General features: G+C 48.5%; 1 pseudogene; it reads right to left on the reverse strand.

Moving 5' to 3' along the window:
- LOC142266882 (ephrin-A3-like) overlaps positions 1-536 on the reverse strand; it is an 83,681-nt pseudogene extending 83,145 nt beyond the window's left edge.
- Between the last annotated feature and the right edge of the window lie 5,464 nt (positions 537-6,000).

Here is a 6,000-nt window from a genome sequence, read left to right on the forward strand (position 1 = left end):
CACTTGTGACTTTTAGGATCGCTACTTCCAATAGGTGGCGCTGTGCTAGAGTTTGTCTCCTTTACTGGAGAGACAATTTGAATATTTCCCAGAGGGGCATTGCAGCTATAAGTCCCCTTACCTGGCAGCCAGACTGGCTTGCAAAGTCTCCTTAAGGAGAATAGTGTTCCCCCGTAAACCTGACTAGTCACTTGTACTTGCAGGGGAGGGTGAGGAACAAGGTGCAAGTACCAGCCCGACATCAACCCTGTCCTCACCCGTGGCTCAATGTTGGCTTATACCCAACACCTCAACGGTCTCCGCTCACCTCTCATCAGGAATACCCAATACTTCCCTGGTCCCCGCTCACCTCTTGTCGGAATACCCAACACCTCCACGGTGCCCGCTCGTCGGAAATACCCATCATGGCCACAGCTCTCGTCGGAAATACCAAACACCTTCACGGCCACGGCTCTCCTCTCGTCGGGAATACCCAACACCTCCACTGCTACGGCTCTCCTCTCGTCGGGAATACCCAACACCTCGACTGCCACCATGCCTCCACTGTATTCTTCTTGCCATATCCATGGTCCACGTGTCCCTCTCGCCTAGAACACCCGACACATGCGAGGTCCCCCTGCTCCACTCGCCTAGAACACCCCACACATGCGAGGTCCCCCTGCTCCACTCGCCTAGAACACCCCACACATGCGAGGTCCCCCTGCTCCACTCGCCTAGAACACCCGACACATGCGAGGTCCCCCTGCTCCACTCGCCTAGAACACCCGACACATGCGAGGTCCCCCTGCTCCACTCGCCTAGAACACCCCACACATGCGAGGTCCCTCTGCTCATGTGCAATACATGACATCTATTATCCCAGCACCTTTGTTCGTCTAGGGTACACAACACTTCAATGGGAGCATGGATGGTTCTTGCACCCCTCTCACCTGCCATAACACTTAGGGTAAATCTATATATTGTGTTCCTTTTTCCTGTAATGACTTCTGGTGTAAATCTATGTATTCCTCTATCCTATAATATCACAAATTTGAGGTAAACAGATGGTCCTCATGTTGCACTGCCTTTCACACCTGTACACAACCTCTGCCTGCGCTCTCGCTCCCAGGTCAGGAATTTCAATGCTGCCTCCTTCCACCCACAGTCTGGGAAAATCTGATGCCCTCACTTCTCTTAAAAAGCTGATAAACTGCGCCCTTCATTCACCTCAGTATGTTCGGGACCTGCATGATCTCTGTCTACTGCAGCAGTAGCTGAAGTGACCAGTAGAGGGCACCATGATCAGTCTACTGCAGGAGGTGTCACCAGCAGAGGGCACCATAATCTGTCTACTGCATACCGTATTTCCCCGAAAATAAGACGTCCCCCGAAAATAAGACATAGCAGGAGTATTCAGGGATGCTTTAATCTAAGACATCCCCTGAAAACAAGACATAGCTGAGGTCAATAATGAAGTGTCATGCAGCGGTGAAAGAGTTAAAGACACTGCAGGACACTTCATTATAGGCAGCGGACACCCCCAGAAGAGAGAAGACAGAAGAAAGAAGACCCCCGATCATACTCACAAGACGCCGACCGGGAGCAGGTGAGCGCATCAAGGTCCTGCAGCGGCGGAACACACACACACACGCACATAAGAACAGACACACACACATCAGATCACACTCACTCTCACACACACATCAGATCGCATCCACACACTCACAACATCCAGCGATATCGCTTGCTTCTCGGCGGCGATACTCTGCGTGCAGTGACCTTCCAGGACCTGCAGGAGGATCACATGGCCGGAAGCATGTGGTATCTCTGGATGTTGTGATTGTGTAAGCGTGTATGTGCGATATTGTCAATGTGTGTGTAAGTATATGCGATCGGATGTGTGCGTGTATGCTGTCTGATGTGTGAGTGTGTGAGTGTATGCGATCGGATCGATGAGTGTCGGCAGAGGAGCACGGCGTGCAGTACAGCTGCTGGGATCGTGGGGTGGGTGGGAAGAAGTGGGGTGGGTGTTAGTGATGGGCAGTCCGGCTCTTTTTGATGAGCCGGCTCATTCGGCTCGGCTCACCAAAAAGAATCGGCTCTTTCGGCTCAAAAAACGGCTCTTTTTTTTAAAAAAAAACCATCTGCTCCACCTTGTGATGATACAGAACCTCCCCTGTACATTGGGAACCTCATTCTACACCCTTGTATGTATCTAGTGAAGCAGTAAAAACAGTTTTTAGCATCATTGTTTCCGTTTCCTCAGATTGTCAGCTCTTCTGGACAGGGCCCTCGCTCCTCTTTTATGTGGTGTTTTTTGTACATGTCTTTTCTACATTAGTCAGTGCTCTGATATGTGTCGCTCCTACAAAAGATTATAATTCCTGAAAATAAAGGCGAGTTGCAATTACTGTGCTGCCTGTCACTATATGTGCAACACACACACACTGTACATACTGAACACAAAGTACACACATACATACACACATTGTACACACATACTGTACGCACACCAACATATGGAAGCATAGGATACTGAATAGCAAAATCAGTTTATTTCAACACAACCTGGAACAGAAATGTTTAAATGCTAACATAGCATGAATCCACCTTCTGCTGGTGGTGCACAGCACTACAAATCCCAGCAAGTGGAACACAATATGGCAATGCAACACTAGTTACATAGCCTAACTGTAAAAAAAAAGTTGGTATGTGCGCACAGTGCGTTTTTCGCGGCGTTTTTGCGCGTTTTTCGGGTGCGTTTTTGGCCTCAAAACTGCAGGACTTTGCTTCCCCAGCAAAGTCTATGAGTTTTCATTTTTGCTGTCCGCACACATCTGTTTTTTTTCAGCTGCGTTTTTGTGGTGCCACAAAAACGCAGCATGTCAATTATTCCCGCGTTTTTCACTGCGCTTTTCATCCATTGAGTGCAATGGGATGTTGAAAGACGCAATGAGAAACGCAAATAGCTGCGTTTTGGTGCGTTTCTAAGACCAAAAACGCAGCTATAAACGCAGGAGGTGGGTAGTAAAGTGACGTGTACAGGAAGAGGATTCCTTCTGTCAGTATATACAGAAGCGTGAATCCTCCCGGTACCGTCACCGCTGCGTCCACCTCCCGTCCTGTGCATGTATGCTGCCGTGCGGCGCCATGTACAGGCAGGAGGTGGAAGCGGCTGCGAAAACAAAAGTTAACAGTAGAAAAAAAAAAAAAAAAGTTATACTCACCTGTCTGCAGCCTCCCGGTGCCATGCCCGCTCCCAGCTCCTCTCACGGTATCGCCACCCCCGCTCCGGCTGTGTGCAGACGGCCGGGAAACCTCTGATGGATGCAGGACCTGGCGATGGATCACCTGATGCAGTCACCTGACGCATCAGCTGATCGTAAGTATCGCGGTGACGCGGGCGCCCGGCCGGTATCAGCGGATGCGTCAGGAGACTTCATCCCTGATTACCGGCAGCTGCTGCAGCGATCGGACGGGATCAGACTCCCGCCCCATCGCTGCAGGAGCTGCCGGTAATCAGCACATAAGTGAGTATTATTTTTTTTTTTTGCACCGATGCATCAGCTGATTGTATAATCGGCTTTTATACAATCAGCTGATGTGTCATGTGAATCAGGCACTTGATCCTGACACATCATCTGATCGCTTTGCCTTCCAGCAAACTGATCAGATGATATTGGATCCGGATTGGACGGCGCGGGACCCTGACCCAGGATTACTGCGGAGGGTTTTTTTTTATTTCAATAAAGATGGAGTCACTAATTGTGTTGTGTTTTATTTCTAATAAAAATATTTTTCTGTGTGTTGTGTTTTTTTTTTATCTTTACTAGAAATTCATGGTGGCCATGTCTAATATTGGCGTGACACCATGAATTTCGGGCTTAGGGCGAGCTATACAGCTAGCCCTAACCCCATTATTACCTGGCGAGCCACCCGGCATCAGGGCAGCTGGAAGAGTTGGATACAGCGCCAGAAGATGGCGCTTCTATGAAAGCGCCATTTTCTGGGGTGGCTGCAGGACTGCAATTCACAGTGGGGGTGCCCAGAAAGAATGGGCACCCTGCACTGTGGATTCCAATCCCCAGCTGCCTAGTTGTACCCGGCTGGACTCAAAAATTGGGCGAAGCTCACGTCATTTTTTTTTTAAATTATTTCATGAAATTCATGAAATAATTTAAAAAAAAAAGGGCTTCCCTATATTTTTGGTTCCCAGCCGGGTACAAATAGGCAGCTGGGGGTTGGGGGCACCCCGTACCTGCCTGCTGTACCCGGCTAGCATACAGAAATATGGCGAAGCCCACGTCATTTTTTTGTTTGGGGGGGCAAAGAAATCCTGCATACAGTCCTGGAAGGAGGATGCTGAGCCTTGTAGTTCGACAGCTGCTGTCTGCTCTCCTGCATACACTATTGGATGGAGGATGCTGAGCCTTGTAGGTCTGCTCCCCCTGACTCTCCCTCAAGCATTCAGTCCTGGATGGAGCATGCTGAGCCTTGTAGTTCTGCAGCTGTCTGCTCTTCTGCGTACACTAGTGGAGAATGAAGAACACATTGAAGAAGGAAATGACATCAGACCTTTTTTTTTTTGTTCACTGATAAAAAACGCAGCAAAACGCAGAGATCAAAAACGCAGCCAAAAACGCACCAAATCGCGGCAAAAACGTTTTTTGATGCGTTTTTTCGACGCAGGTGCGTTTTTGTGCGTTTTTAGCGGCCAAAAACGCACAAAAACGCAGCGTCAAAAAGACGCAGTGTGCGAACCTAGCCTAAAAATACCAGGATTTGTTAACAGAAATAGAAAAAAAGTCTTAACTGCGAGAATTGTGACACCACAACGCCACGGACACATGCATATAGAGGCTAATGAATATGTTGTATGTAGTCGCCAAACTAGTAAAAAAATATCAATTGTGGTCACAAAAAAAAAAACGCACGCACACACACATGCACAGACACAGACACACACACACACACACACACACACACACACACACACACACATGCACAGACACACACATGCACACAGCAGCTTCCACTAAACATTGAAGGAATGGAGACATGGTTTATTATGATTTTCTCTTTTTTATGCCAGAAAGAAAACCTTACAGGGTTAAATGAACATGTCAGGGGTCATCTGTTCTGTGCACACACTGGACACTAAGTGCTGACTTCTATTACTAACTCTATACAATGATTGAAGCTGTATACACTTCTTTACATATGTTTGGTCTAAAATGCTATTACCCAACAACTGGTCAGGTCTTTACTGTAGTGGTCCTGAACCCTGACTCTAGAGAAGATGATCATTGTTATCAGCAAACAAGCTGAGCCCCTCTCCTCCTACACATTACCATATGTGCCAGCCGAGGTCAGAAAACTTAACCCTAGCACATCATTCCCTGGTACTCAATTGTGCCCACTGAACTAGGAAGAACCACTATGTGTGTATAGCTTTAAGTGTCAGCTCCTTCCCAGAGCTTGTGTTTACTTTACTCTTCTCCTTATCTCCTGCTTCCCCCTGAAGCAGAGAAAAAAAAAAAAAGCGGCTCTTTATGGCTCGTTCACTTTGATGATTCGGCTCATATCGTTCACTTCAAAGAGCCGGCTCAAAGAATCGGCTCGTTCGCGAACGACACATCACTAGTGGGTGTGTGTTTGTGTGTGAGTGAGTGTGACCTGATGTGTGTGTTTGTGAGATCTGATGTCAGCCAGACGCAGGGGAGCACAGCTGCAGAGAGATCACAGGGAGAAGTGTGTGTGTGTGTGTGTGTGTGTGTGAGAGAGATCTGATGTCAGCCAGACGCAGGGGAGCACAGCTGCAGAGAGATCACAGGGAGAAGTGTGTGCGTGTGATCTGATGTCAGCCAGACGCAGGGGAGCACAGCTGCAGAGAGATCACAGGGAGAAGTGTGTGCGTGTGATCTGATGTCAGCCAGACGCAGGGGAGCACAGCTGCAGAGAGATCACAGGGAGAAGTGTGTGTGTGTGATCTGATGTCAGCCAGACGCAGGGGAGCACAGC

This window comes from Anomaloglossus baeobatrachus, unplaced genomic scaffold (assembly GCF_048569485.1).
Source record: "Anomaloglossus baeobatrachus isolate aAnoBae1 unplaced genomic scaffold, aAnoBae1.hap1 Scaffold_292, whole genome shotgun sequence".
NCBI classification, from domain to species: domain Eukaryota; kingdom Metazoa; phylum Chordata; class Amphibia; order Anura; family Aromobatidae; genus Anomaloglossus; species Anomaloglossus baeobatrachus.